This window comes from Pelophylax lessonae (genome assembly GCF_965119305.1).
Source record: "Pelophylax lessonae genome assembly, chromosome: 10".
NCBI lineage: Eukaryota > Metazoa > Chordata > Amphibia > Anura > Ranidae > Pelophylax > Pelophylax lessonae.
This window is the reverse complement of record NC_138777.1, coordinates 143,068,566-143,095,149: the sequence shown is the minus strand read 5'-3', so window position 1 is coordinate 143,095,149 and position 26,584 is coordinate 143,068,566. Positions and strand designations below refer to the sequence as shown.

General features: G+C 45.7%; 1 pseudogene across 1 annotated transcript; it reads left to right on the top strand.

The window, feature by feature from the left end:
- Positions 1-24,537: 24,537 nt before the first annotated feature.
- Positions 24,538-25,800, top strand: LOC309565989 (annotated as a pseudogene). Its single transcript has one exon. The product of its transcript is annotated as an uncharacterized misc_RNA (transcript).
- The last annotated feature ends 784 nt before the right edge of the window (positions 25,801-26,584 follow it).

Sequence of the window (26,584 nt, the reverse complement as noted above, 5' to 3'; positions counted from 1 at the left end):
TCAGCCCAGTTCTCCAGGAACCTGAACCCCTCCTTCTTACAACAGTCTCTCAGCCACTTGTTCAGTTCCTTAATCTCCTCATGCCTCTCTGGTGTGGCTCGAGGTACAGGCAGTATTTCAGAGAAAACCCCCTTGGAGGTCCTATTCCTCAATCTATTCCCTAAGTCCCTGAAATCATTATTTAGGATGCTCCACCTTCCTCTCACTTGGTCATTGGTGCTTACATACACCATGACCACTGGGTGCTCCCCAGCCCCGCCCAATAATCTGTCCACCCGATCCGTGATGTGCTGAACTCGAGCGTAAACAGCATACTGTTTGGCTACCACAATCATTTTGACAGATTGCCCTCTCTGTCCTCTTGATAATTGAGTCCTCTTCTACCACAACCTGTCTAACCTTTCCTGAGTCTAGGCCCCCCTCCTATCTGGAGCTGCAGCTCCCCTGGCAGCTGGGGGAGGGCGCCTGCTCCAGCACTGCCATCCCTGAGCTGATATCCCCATAATCATGCAACTTGGCATATTTGTTGGGGTGAACCAACTCAGGACTGGCCTCCCTAGCGCTCTTCCCCTCCTTCTAACTGTCACCGAACTGCCTACCTCCGGTGCCTGTTTCTCCACTTCTCCCCCCTCCTCTATGCTGGCCCCTGCCAGCACTTGCTGGGTAATGTCCAAGCTCCTTTCCAGGTTGTTGATGCTACGCAGTGTTGCCACCTTGTTTTCTAGATCCAGGATCTGAGCTTCCAGAGAAACAAGTCACTCACATCTTGCACAGCAGTATTTGCCCTCGATTGGTTCATCAAGGAATGCAGCAAGAAGTGCACTGAGTGGCATCCCCAATCCTGTCAGACATTATTACCCTCTACTCTATGGAGATAATTAGGATAACGACCTGCTATTCGTTACCTGCACTACCTCTATCTCCCCTGGTACTAAACCTAGGGTATTCACCAGTCGTTAAGGTACTCACCGGTCAAAATGTCACAAGGTATTCCCAGTTGCTAGGTCCTCCTTGTTGCTAGGGTTACTCCCAATCGCTAGGTTTACTCCCGATCGCTAGGGTTACTCCCGGTCTCTAAGGTACTCCCGAGTCGCTTAGGTTACTCTCTGTCGCTAAGGTTGCTCCCAGTCACTAAGGTTGTTCCCAGTTGCTAAGGTTGCTCCCATACGCTAATGTTGCTCCTAGTCGCTAAAGTTCCACCCAGTCGCTAAGGTTGCACCCAGTCGCTAAGTTTCCTACCGGTCGCTAAGGTTACTCGCAGTCGCAAGGTACTCCTAGTCACACGGTTACTCCCAGTCGCAAGGTACTCAGTCACAAGGTACTCCCAGTCACAGGTACACCAAGTCACACGGTTTCTCCCAGTTACATGGTTACTCCCAGTCGCACGGTACTCAGTCGCAAGGTACTCTCAGTTACACAGTTACTCATAGTCACACGGTACACCCAGAACATGGTTACTCCTAGTTGCACGGTTCACCCAGACGCAAGGTACTCCCAGTCGCAAGTTCTCTTAGGTATTAAGGTATTCCCAGTCCAACTGTTTGAGTCTGATGTCAGTTTGTGCAGCCTCCCCCTGCCGACCCTTCAGTTATGCCTGTCCCCCCTAGGATCGTCCCATGCAGCCTCCCTGTGTAGAGTAAAGCAGATCAGCTCACTGCTGATCTATTTCCAGCTCATTACTCTTAGTCTCTGTATAGTCCCCCGCCTTCCCCCCCTCCCGATCAGCTGATCATCTTTCCCCTAATCACGTCCCTGCTGCCTTTGTCCTCCAATCCTGTAAGGTCCGTCCTCCGCTGCCGCTACTGTCACTCTGTCACCGGTCCCAGTCACCCTCAGTGGTCCCCCCGCACCCGGTTTCCTTGTGCGGCTTCCACGCACGTGTCACCCGTCACCCGCTGCAGCTCCTCCTCCACACACAGCTCCCTTGCTGCACACGCTGCTCCTGCTCCTCCTCCACACACAGCTTCTGGCTTCTCCTTGCTCCACACAGCTTTCGCCAACAGCTGAGAATCTGTTAGCTGTAGTGTGTGTGTGTGTGTGTGTGTGTGTGTATATGTATATGTGAGTGTGTGTATATGTATGTATATATATTTTTATATATATATATTTGTGGTCAGTAAATTAAATGATGGTTGGAAACCCGTGTATGAAAAGGTCGATGTGGTGTGCCAGAACCAACGTAAGGGGTAGGCCCCCCGAAGGTTAGTACGCCAAGAAAAAGGGTGAATGGAGGAGAGGAGCAGCGCTATAAAAGCACGCTAGCTCCTCCCACAAATACAGGCCTGTGGCCTAACACTTGTGGTCGGTAAATTAAATGATGGTTGGAAACCCGTGTATGAAAAGGTCGGTGTGGTGTGCCAGAACCGACGTAAGGGGTAGGCCTGTAAATAAAGAGGGCAAAATAGATGCAGTAGTACACACTTTATTCGATATACAATTAAGACACAAGACTCTTGAAAGCCAATCTCAACTCTCTTTCCGGGTGTGGGATGTATGTGTGGAAAACATCCGATTTCCACCGACCAAGTCTCTTAATAATGTGACCCGGTGTATTGATACTGGAGGCAGCTGATGCTGCACCTATCCTGAAAGAGTGACCTGAATGTGAAGAGGGGTCCCAGCCCAGTTTAATACATGACGTAGAACATGAATTTAGATGTGGTAAGGAGATTACCCAGCAGGGTGAACAACGGTGAGCGTCTGGGAGAGGCTTTGGTCTGAGCTAAGTATATGTCCAGAACTTTAACCCGGCACCAATTATTCCCAGTTGGGTAGAAGGGAACGGTCAAAGGGTGCCCTATCTGCCTGGTCTTTGAACGTCGAAGTGTCAGAATGTAATGATCTCCTAACTTCACCAAATCCTCTTTGAGGAGGCAACGACTCTCCGTCTGTGTAGCCACAGTGAACTCCCCGGGTCTGAGGAAACCGTAAAAGGCCAGATACATGGCGGTTTTAATGACTGAGTTGGTGTGTGGTTCAAAAGGTAATGTGTCCAACATGTTGGATAAAACCCGGAATTTACCCCCATCTATGGGCAAACGCCTGACTGAGGAGTGACGATCCACTTTACTGATACCCTTGAATATGTTCTTAACTGGGTAAGCCTTGAGAAAAGGAGAAAGGTTCGGCTCCTACGTCAAGACGTGGTGTTGTATGCCAGACAGGTAAAGTTTGATCGTACTGTGTGATAGATTGAGCTGGAGGTGGCAAAAAGCCGCAAATGCGACCATCGTTTGGACAGAGTGGTCGTGTATGTTGAAATCTGCTGTGAACCTCTGGAAAATGGTCATAGCTCTGTCGTAAGCCCTCCTGGTGTTTGTAGACAAGGCCAACCGGGCCAATTCATGACTATGCGCCAAAATCCGGGCTAGTCCAAGACTAACTTGACGAACTCCGGGGATCGCGTGGGGCATCTGTCGGCAGCTGGGTGGAGGTTGAAGAAAACCTGCAATTTAGAATGGGACAAAGCGTCAGTGGCAGAGTTGGAGTGGCCTGGGATGTGCTCGCAGAAGAGAAAAAACTGATAGGTGGCTGCCAACAATGTCAGCCTGCGAACTAGCTTCATAATAATCAGAGATGATGACCGGCCCTTGTTGATGATGTCGCAGGCTGCCTTATTGTCACTGTAACATTTTACGGCCATCCCTGACCAGCATCTACCCGAGGTGACAGCCGCCGCCACTATTGGGTAAATCTCAAACAAAGCCGAGGTTTCGCGGAAAGCTGGTAACGTAAGTGACTCAGCCAGCCAACAATCCCTAAACCAAAAGTTACCATAAATAGCTGCGAACCCGGTGTTAGCAGCTGTGTCTGTCCAAAAAACAGGGGATTGGGCGGAAATTGGCGGGATGAACATAGATATACCATTCCAACGCTCTAAGAATTCCACCCACATGGCCAGGTCTGCCCTAGCTGGGGACTCCAAGTGAGCAATAACACCCTCTGGAAGACCTGGCAGTAAGCATAGTAACCTGGAAATAAAAGATCTACCCTGGGGAATGATGCACATCGCGAAGTTCAAGGACCCTATTAAAGATTCCGCGTAAAGGTACCCAACTGTAAGAACTTGCCTACAACCTCGGGAAATGCGCCCGAGCTTGTCCTCGGGAAGACTGGATTGCATGGAGACAGAATCTAAGGTGATGCCCAGAAAGTCTAACCTGGTGATGGGACCAATTGTTTTAACCAGTGACAGGGGGACCCCCAGGGTAGAAAACAAGGCCATGGTGCTTTTTAAACTGACGGGGCTACAGTTGCCTTGCTCAACCAACAAAAAGTCGTCAAGTAGTGTAGTGCCGTGGGGCACCTGGCGATGTTGAGAAGGAGCCAGCAGAGAGTTTCTGCAAAGGTGTCAAATATCCTTGGACTCTTAGACCCAAACGTGAGCCTAATAGCAAAGTAATATTCCCCCCTCCACTTCACACCGTGAACATGCCATAAAGAGGGGTGAATGGGCAACAACTTGAAGGCATTAGATATATCCGTTTTACTGAGCCAGGCAGCCCTACCTGCCCCCAAAATGGCTTGAATGGCATTATCCACGGTGGTGTAGTGGAGAGAGAACTCGGCCGATGGTATGAGGGAATTCAGGCTAGGGTTAGCAGACGAATGAGGAGCAGACATCGATAATCAAATGTTTTTTATTTGAATATCTGCTGATGGCAATACCAATAGGGTTCGTGCGCCAGGAGGTGAAGGGAGGGGCGGGAAAGGGGACTATCATGAAACCTTCCTGGACCTCCTTCCTAAGCAGAATATCCACCGACTGAGGATCATCCCTGGCTGACAGCAGGTTGGGACATTCCAGAGACCCTACAGGCAATGACACCAACCCAGTGTGGAACCTGTCGTGGCATACCTATCTTACATTTTCTGGATACCTTATTGGCCTTTACAAGATACCTTGCTGGATATGCAGGATGCCTTGACTGGCATTTAGAATGGTTATCTTAAACAAAATGTCTTTTGAGTTAATCTCATTTTACTTTGATTTCTTTACATTTGTCACTGAGCTTGCAAAGGCTAAGAATATATCAGATGACCGAAACAGTGGAAATTCCCTATCTCTCAGAATATCAACTCTGTCTGGACGGCTGACCACAAAGCCAATAATATCTTCTAAAAACCCCTTTGGAACTTTTATTGAACGTCACCAAGAAATTTCCCATATGACAGAGAATCACGATCTAGATTGACATAATGCTTACTATAATTAGTTGTTAACTTTGATTGGATAAAAGATGTTAATAACAACCCATTTCTTGTACGTCAGATTGTAATGACAAACCCATTTTTGAGTATATATAAACTCCAGCAATGTTGTAATAAATCAGGTCACTATGATTCAGCCATCTTGAGTCTTGTCTGATCTCATTATATATATAGCTATATATTGTCTGATTGGGTATCACTGACTAACAGGTAACAGGTATTTTGTACCTGAGGAAAAATTCCACAACAATTTGGCGAGCTTGAGCCCAGGAGAGGTGACGTCATCTGCGGACGGAGTGAGACATCTGGACTGCATTGGATACACTGAAAATATCTGGCCAGGTAAGCCCATTGTCTGCTTACAATGTTTTTCAGTCCATCCAATGACGTCCAGGTAACTCTGTTTTATTTTTGACGTAATACCCTCTTAAAGAACCTAAACCCTTAGTCGGTGTATATATTGCTACTAACATTTGTTGCGAAAGGTGAGGTTGGGTCAACCCTCACCACTGTGGGTGTCTTGGACACGCAGGAACGTGACCCCCACTTGTGTTCTGGTAAAGCGGTCTCATTTCGGAGTGTCCATTTGAGACGTAGCAAGCATTGAATGTATATGACTGTTTTAGCCTGACATTTCATATACATGTAAAGGTTTCTATCTCTATGTTATAGTATATATGTAAACATATGCATATGGTAATAGGCTGATTTTAAGTTAGAAGTTATCCTGACATTGTGTATCGGCTGTGCAAGGGCCAAAGTCCAGGTCAGGGAACTTGGGAGTTATCCTGACATTGTGTATCGGCTGTTTGAGGCCGAAGTCCAGGTCAGGGAAATTAGAAGTTAGTCTGACATTGTGTATCGGCTGTGCAAGGGCCGAAGTCCAGGTCAGGGAAATTGGAAGATAGTCTGACATTGTGTATCGGCTGTGCAAGGGCCGAAGTCCAGGTCGGGGTACTTGGGAGTTAGCCTGACATTGTGTATCGGCTGTGCAAGGGCCGAAGTCCAGGTCAGGGTACTTGGGAGTTAGCCTGACATTGTGTATCGGCTGTGCAAGGGCCGAAGTCCAGGTCAGGGAACTTGGAAGTTAGAGGTAGTTATTCTATTTTTTGGATAACAGTGAAATGGGAAACTGGGTTTCCGTAGATACCGACCAGGGGTCAATGAGAAAGGTCATTAGGACCATGGCCTTAGAGTGTATGGGTAACAGGGTTACCAGATAAATGGGGCAGACCAGGGAGTTTGCATTCGAAGATTAAATGCTCTGGGAGCATAGTTTTTGGGCTACACAGCCAATTAAAGTGTTCTGTAGTTGGACAGCTAATAATCCTAGTTGTAGGATAAGATAAGATAGGATATGACAGATTTTTGTAAAGTGTATGAAACAGATTTGGCAAGAACAAACTTAAAATCAGTTGCAGAAATATGGAAGCAGGAGAGTATGAAGTTGAATGAGTATTGATATTATGATAAATGAGTTGAAACAAGTATAAACAATAATGTGTTGAATTGTTTCATGAGAAAACACAGCAATCTTGTATTCAATAATAGAATGTAAGGATGCTCATTGCCCTTTAATTCATAAGCCTGTCGTGGTTCCTTTTAAGACAGGAAAAAAAGAAAAAAAAAAACAGGCTCTGTGTCTTTGAAATAAAAAGAGGAAGTCGTTTTATAAGCTGGGAGTTTGTAGCACGGAGAAAAAGATTGTTTCTTTATATGATAAATGAACGGCATATGATATTTTTGGGGTTATTCTGTATTAAATTAAACTAAGATGAAAAATAATATGTTGCCCTTTAAACCAGGAATCTTTGTTTAGACATTAAGGGTTACCGCAATTAACATGACCATTGAACCCTATTGGCACTGAGCCAAAAGTTTTAAAACAGAATAACTTTTTATATAATTATGGTATTTTAAGTGGTATTTTAGGGGCACCCTCCGTAACCAAAGGGGAACCTCTGATAAGATTTTTGAAATTCGGGACAAAGTTTTAGAGGATATTTGTTTGAAAGATAAAAGTACATTACTTCCTGTCATTATGGGTGTATAAAAAGTGACCTACTACAAATAGTGTAAAGACAGGACATTAGAGCAAAGAATTGCAACCACCCCCTCTACCCCAGAAGATGGACAGTAGATAAGGTATTCAGCTAACCTGTGTCCGAATGTCCCCATCAGAAGCGTCCGAAAGGTTTACAGTAGGAATAACAGTAGCAGGGGTGAGAGTGGTTTCCTGCCTGGCTTCAAAGGAAAAGGGAAGTCGTTTTAAAAAAAAAAAAAAAAAAGGTTTGTGTTGAGTTAAAATTTCAGTGTTCAGTTTCAGATGAAGTGCCCATTAATCCAGTATGTAGCATATGTCTCTTGCCAGCTTGACCCAGTGATAAAAGGATCCTCAAGCTGTGTGCGGGCCACAGCCTGCAAAAGAGCTGCTGGATAAAACAGGTGCAATGTATTTAAGCCAGTTTACTTCCAGTACAGGAGAAGGCATTAGAGGGGGAGGGGAAAAAAATGTTTGTTAAATACCCCCCCATGACTGTTTTGAGCTGATGATGGCAGAATCCGAATCGTTGAGCCCTGCAAAAAAAGGCTCCTCTCTAAAGCCCTGATGAGACCCTTTATGTAGATGTATCATGTTTGTAAACAGAGGAGGGTAAGCCTGTAACTGGGTATGCAGTAGTAACAGCAATAAATAAACAAAAAGAATGCAGAGGCATTAAATCTAAAGTTCTAAGCACAAGCAGCTGATGGTTTTGGCAAAGGCCTGTGAATTTTAAAGAGTTAACATTCACATTGACATGATTTTGGTCATATTTTTGAAAGCTTGTAACTTTTTGACCTCAGCTGGTAAGCCAAGAAAAAGCATGCAGATATAATAGAGACTGTTCTTAGTCTTCCAGTGTTCCACCAAGGTGGCCATTTATTAAAAAAACCAAGGCACATGCAAGAAAGGACACAGAAGAAGCTGCAGGAAACGCAAGGGCCGACAGAGCAGCGAAGAAGGCTGCACTGGAACAGGTCCCTATCCGGGTACTGACACTCGTAGGAAAGCAACCAACTCCTGTAAGTATGGCAATCTTGATATCATTGCAGAAAAAGGCCCCTCACAGGAGCGTGAGAAGTGGCGGAAGAAAGGTGCAACACAGGATGTAACTGGTTGCTGGAGGATGGAGGAGCATTTCTGTCTGATCTCAGGCCCTATACCCAAGGGTGGCAGCCGCAGCTCACGGATCGTGTCATATCTCAAAGACTCTAATGACCACCTTGGTAATGCAACACTGGTTAGCACCAGGTTTTCCTGGAGTAGCTGCAAAATATACTGCCTCTTGTCTTACCTGTGCTAGGTACAATGTTGGTAGAGCTGTAAGCACCCCATAAAAGCACCGCCTAAGTCAGACTGTCCTTTCCAAGGAGTTTAAATAGATTACATTGATTTCCCACAGTCTGGTCCCGATGCACATGTATTAGTTTGTATAGACATTTTTCAGGATGGCCTAAGGCCTGGCCAGTCTCTAGGGGTAAAGTACAAACCACAGGAAAAAGGCTTTTGCCCCAGGTAATGTGCAGGTATAGAATCCCAGAAACTATGGAAAGTGACAGGGGTACTCACTTTACAGGAAAGGTTCTACAAGAGGTCCAATCCACACTAAATATAGAGAAAGCCTTTCACACTCCATATCACTCACAGAGTAGCGGAAAGGTACAAAAGGTTGTATGAAAAAAAAAAAAAAAAACAAGTTGAGTAAAATAATAGCAGAAACAGGTAGATTGTTTTACGTTTTTTCCTTTGTCAGGAACACTCCCAAGAGAGGTGTGGGTACCTGAAGCAATTGCAAGCCACACACTCAGATCTCACTAGATGTGTTGCAGCGCTTTAAAAGCAATTGAAAAAAATGCATAATAGTGTGTTTTCATTCCTACCAGATCCAAATAAGGATACTACAAGTCATAAAGTAAGGCTACTAAGAGTGCAATTGGTTACACCAACATCCCTCAAGGTAGAAGGGATACATGGATTCACGCCAGTCATTGCAAAAAGGTGGTACAATACCTATAATATATAAAATAATTATGTGTTTGGTTGATAAGGTTACCAAGGCCAAGGAGACAACCTATTTCAACTCTATACGGAAATAAGAAGGGGTTGATGATGCTGAGTATGCTGTAATGAGACATCTGTCACCTCAAACCCCCATGTATGAAGTAATCTCCGCCTCAGAACCTTACCAAGACTCGGACACCCCCCACTGAGGTTTGCCCTCTGGGCCAGTGTTCCAAGCGTAAGGGGCTGCTCCCTTGGAGGAATCTGATAAGCGGAATAGGTAGTTAGTTAGCCTGATCAATAAATTCTCAAGAGGGGGGAGATGTCGTGGCATACCTATCTTACATTTTCTGGATACCTTATTGGCCTTTACAAGATACCTTGCTGGATATGCAGGATGCCTTGACTGGCATTTAGAATGGTTATCTTAAACAAAATGTCTTTTGAGTTAATCTCATTTTACTTTGATTTCTTTACATTTGTCACTGAGCTTGCAAAGGCTAAGAATATATCAGATGACCGAAACAGTGGAAATTCCCTATCTCTCAGAATATCAACTCTGTCTGGACGGCTGACCACAAAGCCAATAATATCTTCTAAAAACCCCTTTGGAACTTTTATTGAACGTCACCAAGAAATTTCCCATATGACAGAGAATCACGATCTAGATTGACATAATGCTTACTATAATTAGTTGTTAACTTTGATTGGATAAAAGATGTTAATGACAACCCATTTCTTGTACGTCAGATTGTAATGACAAACCCATTTTTGAGTATATATAAACTCCAGCAATGTTGTAATAAATCAGGTCACTATGATTCAGCCATCTTGAGTCTTGTCTGATCTCATTATATATATAGCTATATATTGTCTGATTGGGTATCACTGACTAACAGGTAACAGGTATTTTGTACCTGAGGAAAAATCCCACAACAAACCCTACCGAGAAACCATGCACCAAATATTCTACCAGATGTGGAGACGGGTGTGACTAAGTAAAAAGCCAGAACATCTATTTTTACCTCGGTTAGTCATTGTCTCGGATTCAACCTGGAAGGACACATGGATTTGGCATGGGCCCTAAAACAAACCGAACAAACATGAAGTAACCTGCAGGCACTGAAGCTACAGGCTCCCCCGTTGAAATTGTTACAAACCTGAGCCTTGCCTAGATAAACAATCGGGCGACCGAGCTTATCTCTGAGGCCACGTTGTTCTGGCTTACTAGCACCCCCCGAGACCCCGGAAGCGGCGGGCTCGGACTCTACGGGGCAAAGATTGGCAGTGTGTGAGGTGGAGGAGCATGTAGTACACGAAGGTGGTACTAGGCCTGCAAAGTGTCTACAAAAAAGTTCTGTATCCATGAGGCTCCAATCTGACCGAACGTTAAATTGGGCCAAGGTTGCAGCTGCCTTAGCCGAAACTGATTTATGAAAATCATAGAACATAAAGCCCCCATACTTGTGGCCCAGATCTACCACTTTGTGAAGATACAGGTCAAATTCCTCCCGTCGATGCGGATAAACCGAGCATACCACATTCCAATATATACCAACGGCCAGGACAAACTCCGGGATGGTCAGCTTTCTGTTAAGCCTAGGGTCTCTGGCCTTCATCACCACGGCCAAATCACCGTAGTTGTAAACCCTGTTCTCCACGATGTCCTGAGAGGCAATTAGCAGGGCAACCAGGTTCACATCTTTCCCATCTAGGATGTCTTTGGGGAGAGCTGGGGGAACCATGTGCGCTGGGGTGATGATTGGCGAAGCAGCCAGGGAAAAAAAGGGGGAAGCTGGGGGCCTACCATGTCCACTAACTGGAGCGGGAGCTTGTAACGGCAAAGAGGGAGGTGGAACCCCGTGGGCCGGACTGGCGTCCTCCAACTTGGTCAATCTATCACTGATAGACTGCAGAGATGACAAAATAGTGTCCAGAGTTCCTTGCATGTTCGTGCCACCGCTCTGAGAGCTGGTACCCATTCCAGGATCCTCCGGATGTGCCGAGAGGATTTTGTACAGTTCCGCCTTCCTAGCTGTGGCCGGGAAAGGGATTCCTCTGTGGCGTAAAACCGCTGAAATTGTTGGAATGGTCCAGGACCCATAGGAGCCTAGTGTGGACGGATTCCGGCGACCCCTGGGGGTACCAGCTCTAACTGGGGTGTCAGGCCTAGCTGGTGTGGATGGGGGAGAAGATCCTTCGTCCAAGTTGGCTCCCTGAGACATGCTGCAGAGAAAAGAAATAAATAGAACACCAAAATATCTGATTAACAAACCGTAAAGCCAAACACAGAACTGGCTGCCTAACTAGTGCCTGAGGCGAAAAACTTGACTACCCCGTGACAAGTGAGGCCCTGATAGTTGCCAAAGCGGCAGGTGAGAGGCTCTAGCTATGATTTGGGCGTGGGGCACGAGCCACTTGCGTGGTGGCGGGGAAGTTGGCCTCTCAGTGACAGTAAAGATCCAAAACGAGTGGCTGTGACAGATGAGGCCCTAACTATGACCCCATGAGATGGGTGAAAGCGAGGCTCTAACTATGGTTTGGCCTGAGGGCGAAGAATCTCCGTGTTGAGATTGGGGAGTTGGCCTCGCGGGACCGGCTATATTGGAGAGGTATAAGGCCAGCACCTAGCCATAACAGCCAGTTCTCTCACCCTGCGGGGGGGGGGGGGGGGCTCGATAGAGGGAACGAAAACACATATAGCAGTAGTACACATGGCAGTAAGTCAGTGCAGAAGGCAACTAGCAGCACCCATGAGGCCGTACAAATGTAGAAATGATACATAGTGTGGTAACATAGTAGTACGGCAGTAGTGATAGGCAGTGATGAGCGTAGCGTATGGAATTGAACAGTCCCTGATGGTGACGTACTGAAATGTGCGTTGCGTGTATGATGATTGCGTGATGGAAGGTGAACCAAGATAACCAGTACTAGCATACCGTGTAGTGACCATGGTGCACGTGAGGACCAGTGTAAGGTAAACCGGATTTCCTCCACCAGAAGGCCAGTACGGACTTTCGCTCACACCCGTGCACATTGCACACCTGCACTCACCAATTAGCATTTGGCTCCCAGTGGATATTTAAACTGCTCTAGTACTGTGAGCAGTTGCTGAATGGTCTTCAGCTTTTTCCCGTGGTTCTGAGACCTGATCTGTTGTTACTACTCACCTGTGTATGACCCGGCCTGCCTTTGGACTTCATCTCTGCCCGTGTTCCTGCTCTGTTGCTTACTACCCTGACCTTGGCTTGCTTAAACGGATCTGATCTGCCTGCTTACCCTGTACCACGCTGCCCGGCTGTTATCGACCTTGGCTTATCTTCTGGATTTGCTTGCTTGCTGATTCGGTACCTCACTGCCCGGTTTCCGCTGGCTACTCTTCCCACGCTTTGGTGCCAAGCTGCCACTGCACCCTGCTCCAAGGACTGCGACTACCAGCTGTACCCACCTACGGAGTGAAAACCACCAGGTAGCCGCTACGGCACTCGTGCCACTCCTTGCCTTACACTCTCTGTTCCCACCTTCAGGAGTGTCAGGCGGGAGGAGCAAGAGAGGCCTCCACAACATTCCAGTCTTCACCAGGTACGTGATAACCAGTTGCAAGAAGTAGTAACGTAGTGACCGGCCAAACTAGTAACAACGGACAATACGCTGGAGTAGCGCCCGTGATGGAACTAACATAAGTGGTAGTGCTGCAGTACAGAAGCGCACATGGAAAGAACCTAAAAACCTGGCAGTAATACCTGATACCGGTATTGGTAGACATGAAGTAATCCTGAAGAGAACAAAGCAACAGTAAATGGAAATACAAATAGAGGTAGCAAACATGAGCAAAAAATAGTAACAATAGGGTGGTAGTCCATGGTAGCACCCTTGAATAAGTACCAGCTTGTAGGTACAGTAGACTAGTGCAGACAGCAACAGTAAAGCCTCAGTTAATCCCCCCCCACCAATCCACCCCCCTCCCCGGCTAACCCCCCCCCCCCTGCACCAGTAAGCCACCCCCTCCTCCTCCTGGATGCCCATGAAGAACCCAGTGAATGAATGCCAATGATTGGTGACAAAATAAAGCCGTGGCCTGTAGAGGCAAGGCAGAACGAGCCCCCCCCCCCCGGCAACGGTACCTGACCCCGATGAGTGAGCCTGCGCGGCCGCTCGAGCGGGAGAAGAGGAGGACGGAGCCAGCTGGTGGGACGTGGCGGCGGCGTTTCGTTTGCAGGACCGGAAGTTCGGCTGGAGTGTGCGAAGGGGCAGTACAGCAGACAGCGTACGTCACAGCGGCGTGGGACCGAACACGAGTCCGACAGCGGATGCGGCAGGCCGATGGAGGGGAGGAGCAGTGCTATAAAAGCACGCTAGCTCCTCCCACAAATATAGGCCTGTGGCCTAACACATTTATATATATATATATATATATATACATATTTATTTATATATATATATATATATATATACAGTATATATATACAGTGCATTGCGAAAGTATTCGGCCCCCTTGAACTTTTTGACGTTTTGCCACATTTCAGGCTTCAAACATAAAGATATAAAACTGTAATTTTTTGTGAAGAATCAACAACAAGTGGGACACAATCATGAAGTGGAACGAAATTTATTAGATATTTCAAACTTTTTTAACAAATAAAAAACTGAAAAATTGGGCGTGCAAAATTATTCAGCCCCCTTAAGTTAATACTTTGTAGCGCCACTTTTTGCTGGGATTACAGCTGTAAGTAGCTTGGGGTATGTCTCTATCAGTTTTGCACATCAAGAGACTGAAATTTTTGCCCATTCCTCCTTGCAAAACAGCTCAAGTTCAGTGAGGTTGGATGGAGAGCGTTTGTGAACAGCAGTTTTCAGTTCTTTCCACAGATTCTCGATTGGATTCAGGTCTGGACTTTGACTTGGCCATTCTAACACCTGGATATGTTTATTTGTGAACCATTCCATTGTAGATTTTGCTTTATGTTTTGGATCTTGGTCTTGTTGGAAGACAAATCTCCGTCCAAGTCTCAGGTCTTTTGCAGACTTCATCAGGTTTTCTTCCAGAATGGTCCTTTATTTGGCTCCATCCATCTTCCCATCAATTTTAACCATCTTCCCTGTCCCTGCTGAAAAAAAGCAGGCCCAAACCATGATGCTGCCACCACCATGTTTGACAGTGGGGATGGTGTGTTCAGGTTGATGAGCTGTATTGCTTTTACGCCAAATATAACGTTTTGCATTCTTGCCAAAAAGTTTGATTTTGGTTTCATCTGACCAGAGCACCTTCTTCCACATGCTTGGTGTGTCTCCCAGGTGGCTTGTGGCAAACTTTAAACAACACTTTTTATAGATATCTTTAAGAAATGGCTTTCTTCTTGCCACTCTTCCATAAAGGCCGGATTTGTGCAGTATATGACTGATCGTTGTCCTATGGACAGATTCTCCCACCTCAGCTGTAGATCTCTGCAGTTCATCCAGAGTGATCATGGGCCTCTTGGCTGCATCTCTGATCAATCTTCTCCTTGTATGAGCTGAAAGTTTAGAGGGACGGCCAGGTCTTCGTAGGTTTGCAGTGGTCTGATACTCCTTCCATGTCAATATTATCGCTTGCACAGTGCTCCTTGGGATGCACTTGGAAAATCTTTTTGTATCCAAATCCGGCTTTAACCACTTAAGCCCCAGAAGATTTTACCCCCTTCCTGCCCAGGGGGTATTTTGCGATTCGGCACTGCGTGACTTTAACGGACAATTGAGCGGTCGTGCGACGCTGTACCTAAACGGATTTGACGTCCTTTTTTTCCCACAAACAGAGCTTTCTTTTGGTGGTATTTGATCACCTGTGCGATTTTTTGATCATGCGCTATAAACAAAAAAAGAGCGTCAATTTTGCAAAAATAACAATATTTTTCACATTTTTTATATGAAATTCCCCAAAAAAAATCTAAATTTTTTAACATTTTAGGCCAATTTGTTTTATGCTACATATTTTTGGTAAAAAAAAAAAAAAAATCGCAAAAAGCGTATTTTGATTGGTGTGCGCAAAATTTATTGCGTTTACTAACTAAGGGAAAGATTTTTGTCATTTTTGGTGTTTTATTTTTTAACGCGTAATGGCGGCGATCTGCGATTTTTTTTGCGGGCCTGCAACATTGCGGCGGACAGATCGGACCCTTGACTGACATTTTTGACACTTTTGGGGTTACCAGTGACATTACTACAGTAATCAGTGCTATACATATGCACTGTTACTGTAAAATGACACTGGTAGTGAAGGGGTTAACTTTATTTGAGAGGGAGGGGTGGTGTGTGTCCCTAGGGGCGTGATTCTTACTGTGATTGGCTGTGGCTTGAGGTGTAGGAACAGTGATCAACGGTCCTACATAGTAGAACCGTATGATCACTGTTCTTACACAGGGGAGAATGACAGGCGGCTTGTTTACATCAGCTGCCTGCCTTTCTCCCGCTGTCACGGACAATCGCGAGTGCCCGGCGGACATCGGGTCCACCGGGGCACACGCGCGGGGGGGGGTCCGTGACCGAACGAGAGCGGCAGGGCGCCTCCGGCGGCGCGCACTCACTCCCCAGGGCCTCACAGGCTAGTGACGTACCCATACGTCACTTTGCCGGTGAGGGGCTGACCGCCGCAGTATATGTACTTGCGGCGGTCGGCAAGTGGTTAAACTTCTCCACAACAGTATCTCGGACCTGCCTGGTGTGTTCCTTGTTCTTCATGATGCTCTCTGCGCTTTAAACGGACCTCTGAGACTATCACATTGCAAGTGCATTTATACGGAGACTTGATTACACACAGGTGGATTCTATTTATCATCATTAGTCATTTAGGTCAACATTGGATCATTCAGAGATCCTCACTGAACTTCTAGAGAGAGTTTGCTGCACTGAAAGTAAAGGGGCTGAATAATTTTGCACGCCTAATTTTTCAGTTTTTATTTGTTAAATACGTTTGAAATATCCAATAAATTTCATTCCACTTCATGATTGTGTCCCACTTGTTGTTGATTCTTAAAAGAAAAAAATTACAGTTTTATATCTTTATGTTTGAAGCCTGAAATGTGGCAAAAGGTCGCAAAGTTCAAGGGGGCCGAATACTTTCGCAAGGCACTGTATATGAAAATAATAAATAAAAATATATATACATGCACACTGGATGTTCGTGTTTGCTACTTGTATTTGGGACTTTGTAGATCAAAATATGGCAAATCATGCTGGGCACATGTCCATAAGCTCCACCTCCCAGAAGAGCCAATCCTAAGTGGTCACCTCATCCCTTATAGAAATTACATCTGTTCGGTGGAAAATGGATTGCAGATCCGGCATCAAGGGAGTTTCATTAACACAGGAATTTGCCACAGAACCTTCATTACTATGTGGATGTTTTTAAAGGGATGCGGTGCTAACCAGAGCAAACCCCTTAAAGTGACATTGGTAGCCTATGCCAACATTTGCATTGCAAAGAGTGTCTGGGTGTTTGCCTTAGTCTGCTTAGAAAATGCTACGGTATCTTTACCATGCGGCAACCAAAATCGCATAGGTAAAGATTCATCAATTTTGAAAGAGTGGCTTTTTCATGACAGTAGAAAAAACAAAAACATTTCTCAACCCCCTACCCCCACCAATAAAGATGGTGGTCTTTGTTGCTTGTCTAGCTTTTAAGGGAAACCCCATGCCAAAAGGTAGCCTAAAACAATGTCATGGGTGCTCCCCAAATCCAGAGCAGACCTGCCATCACTACCCCAAAGCACTTTGTCCATATGTTGATGGGGACATGGGCCTCTTCCCTAGAAGCCAGGCCAGTGGTTATGTCAGCTCTGCGCCCAGGTGTAACGCTCCGGCGTTTATTTGTGTGGTGTGGATTTGCAGCTGCAGAAGTTACACTCAGTAGTCATGTAGAGATGTGTTGAACTACCATATCCAACTCTCAAGACTCATCATTGTGCATCAGCCTGTCTCAGCAAGCACATACATAAACACAGACACTCATTAAAGATGTTCCTGGAGTGATATGTTTATATGTGAAAGTATAGAGGTGATACTGAGGGGACAGGCGTGGATAGTGATAGCAATGGTAAGAGGTAACAGATGGTGATAGTAAGCACTTAGGATAGCAATCATGTACAGGTAACAGGTGGTAGTGAAGAGCAGATGAAGTGTACAGGAAATGCTAGGCTAGTGCAGTGACAAGATGGTAATAGGCTCAAGAGCTTGCAATCTAAGTAGCGGTGCAGATGTTAGATGTAACAGTATAGTTCTTAGAGTAGCAATAGTCTTGTTTATGGGGTTAGGTACCTCAGGCCTAAAGATTGGTGGGACTTTATGGGCAAGGTATAGATAGTAAAAAGGAGTATAATACTTGGTAAAAATAAATTTTGTTTACTGTATGTAAAATCATATATATACAGTATACAGTGGTAATAGTGAGGGGTTGTAGACCCCTGAGTGAGAAGGGTGAGGAAGAATATAGAGTAGTGACAGTGTGTAAATAGTGACTTGGTAAGATAGGAAGTTTCTCTATTTCTTTTAAGAGAATCTTCCTCTTTTGCGTCCCAACGCGTTTCGGCTCGCTCCTGGAGCCTTTTTCAAGGGTATGAGTCACATAATATTCCTGAAATAGTCAGATAAATACTCTCAGTTACATACTGGTGATACCTATTGATTGGTATATCAAGCAATGGTATCTCCAGACAATATTGTTACATACATTTTGTTTTGCCGCGAGTAGAGATGGGGTTCCCTCTAGAAACAGCGAGAGCGTGAGCCTTGTAAGCCTGCAAGGTATTAAGTGAGTTTAGGAAATCATATTTGTATCAACCAATGCTGAGTGTTGTTGGAGTTAGACTTACTGGCTATGTGGTAGGTCTCAGTGCCCAAGATCGCCAGAAGGGACATGAGGAAGGGTCCCATTCAGGTGATGCTAGGGTGTCTTGCTGGGTTGTACTCCAGATTGGAATGGTATATCCAGTCAGGGAAAACTCTGGAACAATGATTTGAGGAGTTAAATTCAGTGTATGGGAATTATTGAGTGCAACCGACATGTATAGACCCTTTCATAAGCTAGTACCTTGTGGGTTCCTTGCTTGCGTTGAGGTCGGGCATATAATTGTATGCCTGTTGGAGCCTGTTGGATGATGTGCTCCGATCTGCAGGGGTGCATAGGTACGATGTATTGTATGTTATATGGAGATAATATAATATATATAAAAGTATATATGTAGAAAAATGAAAAAAAAATGCAAAAAATGCAAAAAATGAAAAGAATGGACGGTAGAGTGGTATAGGTCACTTGTGCTTGTTGTATTATTGTGTTTTGGAATAATATATGTGTATAGCCATCTATGGGCTTTAACACTTCTGGTTATGTATTCGCCACTTATTCCATTAATGTATATTGTACCATCTATCCGTGCATCTTTGTGGTAATTATTGCTTCAATTTGAGCGACAGTGTGTTGCTGAATGCATTTGCAATTCCTGGTAGGGAGTCAGCAAACATGTGTGGGAGTTTGTTAGGTTTGTTGAGCCCAATATGTATCTGGTAAGCAAGACCAAAGGTATCCTCATAATGGGGGTAGCAAAGACAGTGTGCACAAATGTGACTTTATTGTGGCTGTTACATGTATAGAACAATGCTGGCCTGTTAGGGCCAGTAACTCACTTTTGAAACACTCTCCAAAGTGCGGGCTTGTAGCGGCTCTTGGGTACCTCTCTCCTCTCAGCCTGTGTGAGAGTGAGAGGACCCGATGCTCCCAGGCCTTATAACGAGGCTCGCGCATGCGCAGATCGCGCCGCACGTTCCTCTCGCTGATTCCCTTCAGCTGACGTTGGGCTGTGGGGCGCGTGCGCGAGTTGCGCGCGCAACCTCCCCTACGACATCCGGGATATCAGCTGGCGGCCGCCGTGCAAGGTAAGGCGTGCAAACAACACACTATCCTATAGGTGGATAATGATCAAACAACCCCTAGAGTAGCAATAGTCTTTAGTAAGCAGAGTAGTAGTGAAAGTAGATTAGGAAGGTATTCCCCTGTGGGGTACTTATCACTGGTAGGTTTGTAAGGAGAGGGTTCCGGCGGTGAGGTAATGATCTTGTAGCGAGATACAAGATGTTGTAGCAAGTCTTCGGTCAATCCAGGTATTAGGGAATAGCTGGAGGATTCGGCAGCGTTAGGTAATGCTGTAGCAAGCGGTTTGCACGAACACATGTGAGTGAATGCCGGCGGTTGAAATAGCCGCTCAGAGCGGCACTCACTGATGAGGTCATGGAATTTAAAGGGACAGGTACTAGATGCGTTCCACCTATCTATATGGTGGAACGTAATGTACAAATAATAGGCTGGAAGGGTACCGCAGGTACCAGGATCTTACACCAGGAGACTTTGGGATCTCTGAATGCCTCCTTTAACAAGTGTGCTCCCAGATCATAGCCCCTCCCCCCCTGTGAATGCCCCTCCCTCCTGTGAATGAGTATGGGTTGTTTTAGCTAACAGCTAACTAAAGGAGTTATTACATATAGGGGTTGGGTGGGTGGGTAGGAGGCAGGATATGGGTGAAACCTTGTAAAGGGGGCTTGACCATCCATGAAAGCCCCCTGCCCACAGCCCCCCATCCCCAAACACTGCCCAGGGTGATGTGGATAAGCCTACACACAAGATACTTTGAGGTGGGTGTTTAGGGCCCCCTTTACCCAATGCAAACCCCATGTTGAGGACATCACCACTTTGTGGCAACATAGGGCATGGAGATAGATGTGTACATAGATGTATGTGTATCACCAGAAACGGTAATCATTGGTCACAAAATGTTTCTTATGTACGTTTTTAGCTTTGTTAACGCATTTTTATGGTCTTTTAGTAAAACATAAATTGCTGCTTCCATAGACCCTCCTCCTCCGATGCTATGATGGCAGCATCAAACTTTTTGCCAAGCAGACCATCATGTGTGGCCTCCAGATGAAGCTGTGGAGGAGATTCAAACTCTGCACGTCTGTGCAGGATCTGCAGCGCTCTTGGAGCGACGTTAAGAGGCGCGCTCCAAGAGGAGCGCTGAAGAAGGCAGTGGAGAGAATCTCTGATAAGTCAATATGTGTAATAAATATGCCCAAAGATGTGTGTGTGTGTGTGTTCACAGCCTTTTGAACTCCCTTTAGAATTTATCATTAAATGGTATCCTCTTTATCTTCTAGTTCTAGACACAGCTGATGGGTGCCAAGCAGTGGTCTGCTTGGCGAAGAAGGGGAGGAGGAGGACTGCAACACTGGAGTATGTGGCCCCAGGTAGTGAGCCATTGGAGCGGCTCCGATTTATTGATAGTAAGCAGAAGCATTTTAATTTTCTCTATGTTCATTTATAATCACTTTGGAGGTATTGTGGAGCCTAAATAATATTTTTGTATTTTTGGTTTGGTTTGGTTTTTGGGCTCCACTCAAGCACACTGTAAGTACATTCAATGGGATTCTCACATCTAATGTGTGTGCTAGGGTGATGTGTATATGTGCAAATGTAAGTTTGTGGAAGATGCAGTGTATTTTAGCTAGATGTGACAGGAAGGTTGAAGTGGAGTTTGACATGGAGGATTGTGAAGGTCAAGGATAGAGAATATCTCATGAGGGCCAATGTAAGGCTGGCCATCCTGGATTTTTTAGGTTTTTCTAACAATGAACACTAATTAAAAGTTTATTTTGGGCAACACAGTCAGTGTGGAGAGGGTAGTGGTTAACTTTCCCGAAGTTTTGGAAGGTGGTAGTGGGGAGCATTACTGGGCATTTTAGTCTTTTGTCAGTTTCTGAGGCCGCCCTCCTCTAATTTTTGGTTGGTTTCCCTAAAATGTACATGGCGTTCTTTGTAACTCTATTTTCTTTTTGGCCATGTTAACCAAATCTTGTCCTGGTGTTTACAACATTCAAAATGGGGGTGGCTTGGCTTCAACGTTGTGTGTGATTTTCTTAAGTTTACAAATGCTTAACCCCTGGAATCTAACAAATTGGAGTTCACATTTTTTAATATTTTTGTTGAAGGTTCTGACAACCAAAGGCCATCGACCTCTGAAGACCATGGCCAAGTTGTTTAAGGTAAGTAATCTGTGCTTTTGCTGTAATGTCCAAAATTTGTTATGGTAGAAAGTCTAAATGTGTATGGGGCAGAGCAGACTTAAAGTAGTAAAGGCAGCAGGTTTTTTTCTCTTAATGCATTCTATGTATTAGGATTAAAAGTCTGTTGTGTGCATCAGCACCCTTATACTTACCTGAGTCTATCCCACTCCAGCAATGTTGCAGGAGACACTTGTCTGGTCCAGACTCTCCCTCCTCTTTGGCTGAGATGGCAGCATGGCAATATCGCCTCCTGCTGCTGTGAGTCCAAATCGTTGAGACAATCAGGAGAGAGGGGGGGCTGGCCGGCTCACAGCTTAGTGCCTGAATGGACACAGGGTACTTGGCTTCAACTCAGGTGCCTCCATAGCAAGCTGTCTGCTGTGGATACAATCAACAGGAGGGAGGTGCCCAGAGGAATGGAGAGGGACCTGTAAAGAGGAGGATCAGGACTGCTCTGTGCAAAACCTGATTGTTTTTTAGAAGCATCAAAAAAGAAGATGGTCAAAAACACTTTGATGTTTTTCGTGCCTCAGCCATACCTTTACAGAGAACCACCTTCAGCACAGAAGCATGGAGTACATATCTTTAAGGCTACATGCTTCTCCCTGAAGCAGGAAGCCTGCAGTGCAGAAATCAGCTTCAGCACTGAAAAGGTGCAAAAAGCACCCTTTCAGGGGAGGGTGGATATGGTGGGGATATAGATGAGAGGAATGGGGGTTTGAGGTTTTCCATGACTGCCTAACCTCCATTTTGTTTGGTGAAATTCATTGCTAATCTTTTTTCTCTCTATCTTCACACAGCTTTTACAGACAGAAGTGGGGCTGCTCCAGGAGAGGGATCAACCCCAGATCAATGTCTTCCTCCATCTAACAAGTGGTGAGTCTCTAAAATATGTCTCTTTAGATCTATAGATAGCGAGAGGGAGAGAGAAAACGTAACCACTTTACCACCGGAGGATTTTGCTGTCTTACGTCTGGGCCACGTTTTGCAATTCGGCACTGTGCAACTTTAACTGACAATTTTGCGGTCGTTCGACACCGTACCCATGCGAAATTTACGTCCTTTTTTTCCCACAAACAGAGCTTTCTTTTGGTGGTATTTTTACTTTTTGCGCTATAAACAAAAAAAGAGCGTAAAGTTTGAAAAAATAACAATATTTTTCACATTTTTTTATATGAAATTCCCCCCCAAAAAAATTTAAAAATCAAAATCTTTTAAAATTTTGGCCAATTTGTTTTCTGCTACCTATGTTTGGTAAAAAAAATCACAATAAGCGTATTTTCATTGGTTTGCGCAAAAGTTATTGCGTCTACTAACTAAGGTAAAGAGTTCTGTCATTTTTGGTGTTTTTTTTTTAACGAGTAATGGCGGCGATCTGCGATTTTTTTTGCGGGACTGCGACATTGCGGCAGATAGATCGGACCCTTGACTGACATTTTTGACACTTTTGGGGGTACCAGTGACATTACTGCACTAATCAGTGCTATATATATGCACTGTTACTGTAAAAATGACACTGGCAGGGAAGGGGTTAATTTTATTGGAGAGGGAGGGGTTAATGTATGCCTGGTGCTTACTAACGGCGGGCGGCCAATAACGCCTAGTGTTAGATTCATGAAGATGCTACAAGGTCAGAGTGCGACTTAAAAACAGGTCAGCTAAAAGCTCGACTAATGTTCAGCCAAATTTTTCCCTGTACCCCCAAAAATCCCAAATCACTGTGGAAGGTGTGGAGATGAATTTGGAGATGACTAGCTTTTAAAAAATGTAAAAAACTGACCTAGAAAGAGAGATATCTGCAAAAGTGTAGAAAGTAAAAACAGCTCCTCAAGTCCCGAGCTGCAAGAGCGCGAATGTGCGCATGCGCAACGCCAACTAGGCTCCAAAAGTTCCGCTATCGCGAATTTGGGCAATCTATTTTTTGAATGCGAACTAAAAATCCGCTGTATCGCCCATATAAAATGGAAAGAACCGGCGGATTTTGAAAAACATGCACACTTCTACCAAGGGATCCCTTAGTAAACACCATCACATTCCATACACCTTTCCTGGCCAGCCCCACGTCAGCACACCTGGGTTTGCTCCTCCTGCGAACCCTCAGGACCACCCTTCTCCTAGCTTATAAGAGAGGGCCCTCCCATTCCCTCTTGTTCTCCTTTTTTTGGTCTCCAGGCCACCTGAAGCAAGCTACAAGTGAGAATGGATCCCCCCCTGCCGAACCATCCCACCCAGGTTAACCTCTCCTGGGATTGGTAGGTCCAGACTGATAGAGGTAAATCCTCTTAAAACCCTGGACGCCCTGAGGGCCGGGGCCGCAGGCATGAATGGCTTAAAGAGCCTAAGAGTATGGTGGAGAGGCTGTGGTGTGCTCAGCTCGTTTCCCCTCACCTGTTTGCAGCTATTAGGGATGCACCGGCCGCTCTCCCTGGCTTATATATTCACTGGCAGTGATATCACAGGAGGTGGAGCTGTGGGCGGTGGGTGTAGCCTAGCAACTGCACCTGCATAAGAGGGGAAGCCGCAATGGCAGCGATGCAGAGAGCCATTTCATTTTCTGTCCATGTGCAGGTCAGTGCAGAGAGATAACTAGGTTCCGTATGGCTGTGTTTACTTCCTATGACTCACACTCTCTCTCCCTCCCTCTCCTATCCTCGTTTGCCTTGTAGTAGCTCTCTGCTGCCACCCAGTGGTTCCCAGACTTGACAGTTTCTTCCGTTCAAGCTCATCTACTCTCTGCTGCCACCTGCTGGTGCTGTCTTTTCTATACAGGTAAGCAGTATCTTTTTATAAAAAAAAAAAAAAAAAGAGATGGAGCTAGAAAAAAATGTCTTTTTATTTTTCTTATCTCTGTGTATTTAACATATTTCATCTATATGTTATTAAGTTAGAGAAAGTTAGGGTTAGGGGAAACGGAGGAAATAGGCTTATCTTACGTTCCTCTTTTTTAGCATGAGCTCGCCACAGCCACAGAGGGCATGAAGATCGTCGGAAAGGTAGGAGGGGGCTACGAGGGACTAGACGGTGAAAAGAGTGCATACACCATATTTAAAGGGTGTTTGTCTTTTAGGAGCAAGAGCCCTAAAAAGAAGCATTCGCATAAGTAAAAGACCCGCCAACGATCTGGTTCACCTCCACCTGAACCACGCTCTAGCCAGGCGCCTCAATCTCCGAGCAGGTCGCACGCTAGTAAGTCTCCAGACATGGAGCCAAGGAGGTCCAAAGGTCGACCCGCAGAGGGCTTATGTTGGGCCTGCACGGCTCCTACCGCTCCCGGAAAACTCCTGTGTGCCGAGTGCATTAAAGATGAGGCCACAGACAAGGAGGCAGAGGCAAACAAGATCAAAGAATATATCCACGAAGCCGTGGCAGATAGCATACACCTGGTGGCTAGTACAAGTACGCCTAGAAGCAGGCCTAAAACAGGGAGTAACCCAGAGTACAGAAAGGGATCACCGCCAGTGCTGGAAATTTCTTCAGGAACCTCTTTGGAATCAGAGGATCTAGAGGAACATATGTTCGATTTTCAGTTCATAGAACCATATGTCACAGCGGTAAAGGAAGCCATAGAATGGGAGCAAGACTCCCAGCCACCAGAAAAAGTAAGGAGATATTTCCCAACCCTGAAGAAGCAGGGAGCGGCTTTTCCTTTCATGACAGAAATACGATAATTGTTGGAAGAAGAATGGGGGAAACCAGAGAAGAAAACGAACACCCAGAATCGTTTTTCTAAGTTATACCCTTTTAAGACCGTGGATGCCGAGTTTTGGGAATCTCCACCGCGGGTAGACGCAGCCCTACAGCGTTTGGCAAGGCAGATGTCTCTTCCTTTAGAAGACTCCGCAACCTTCAGGGACCCAATGGATCGACGGGCGGATGCTGATCTTAAAAAGATCTACTCGGTTGCTGGTATGGCCTGCCGCCCGAGCATAGCAATGGCCTCCATCTCCAGAGCTGTTAAGGTATGGGTCACGAACGTGGAGACCGCACTTAACTCAGGAGTAGAGAGAGCCAGGATTGTTACAGCTTTGGAAGAATTAAATCTGACAGCAGCCTTCCTGGCGGAGGCCTCCATAGACCTCGTGAAGCTGTTAGGGAGGCTTATGGTGCACTCGGTGACAGCAAAGAGAGCCCTCTGGCTGCGGCACTGAGCGGCTGACAGTGCATCAAAACAGGCACTTTGCAATATTCCGTTTAACGGTAAGATACTTTTTGGAAAGACCTTAGAGGAAGCAATTAAGCGTGTAACGGGAGGTAAGACGGGACTCTTACCACAGAGAGCAAAGAAGAGACAACCATCCTTACGTCCAGGACAGACCGATTTCAGAAGAGCGCGTGAGGCAAGATCATATAGGCCTGGTCGAGAATATGCAAGGGGCCAATGGAGAGGAACGCAGAGCTCCTTTTTAAGGGGTGTAAAGTCACGAGCAGCGCAAACGGCGAAGAAGGCTGAGAAGTCTTTTTGACGGTGCATCCGTCTGACCCCTCCAGGTGGGGGCCAGGCTGACAGCCTTTTGGAGGGTATGGACGGACGAAGTCAAGGACCAATGGGTCCAAAATACGATAAAGACGGGCTACAAGATAGTCTTTCGGCAAAAAACACCGAACATATTTGTCCAGACAAGATGGCCACAGGACCGAAAGAAGCAAGAATTTTTAATAGTATACGTAGAAGAATTGTGTCAGAAACAGGCAATCATACCAGTACCGCCACAACAGCAGGGAAGAGGCGTTTATTCCCCAATATTTTTGGTTCCCAAGGCATCGGGAGACCTCAGGCCAGTCCTGGACCTGAGATCGCTAAACCTATTCATCGAACCTCAGGGATTCAGGATGGAGTCCATATATACGATTATATCAGTGATACAGCCAGACGATTGGATGATATCAATCGATCTCGCAGATGCATATCTGCACATTCCAATCAACAAACACCATCAGAGGTATCTGAGGTTCACTTTGGGAGAAGACCATTATCAATTCAGATGCTTGCCTTTCGGAATCAGCACGGCTCCCAGAGTCTTCTCCAAGGTTCTGTTAGCCACCATTGCAAACATTCGTCTAAAAGGGATAAGGATCTACCATTACTTGGACGACATTCTGGTGGTAGCCCAATCAATTACAGAATTAACGCGACATCGCGATCAAGTATTACAGATTCTCGCCAATTTTGGTTGGCTGGTGAATGCTCAAAAGAGTCAATTAATACCATCTCGAAGAATGGAGTACCTGGGCCTAATATTCGATACA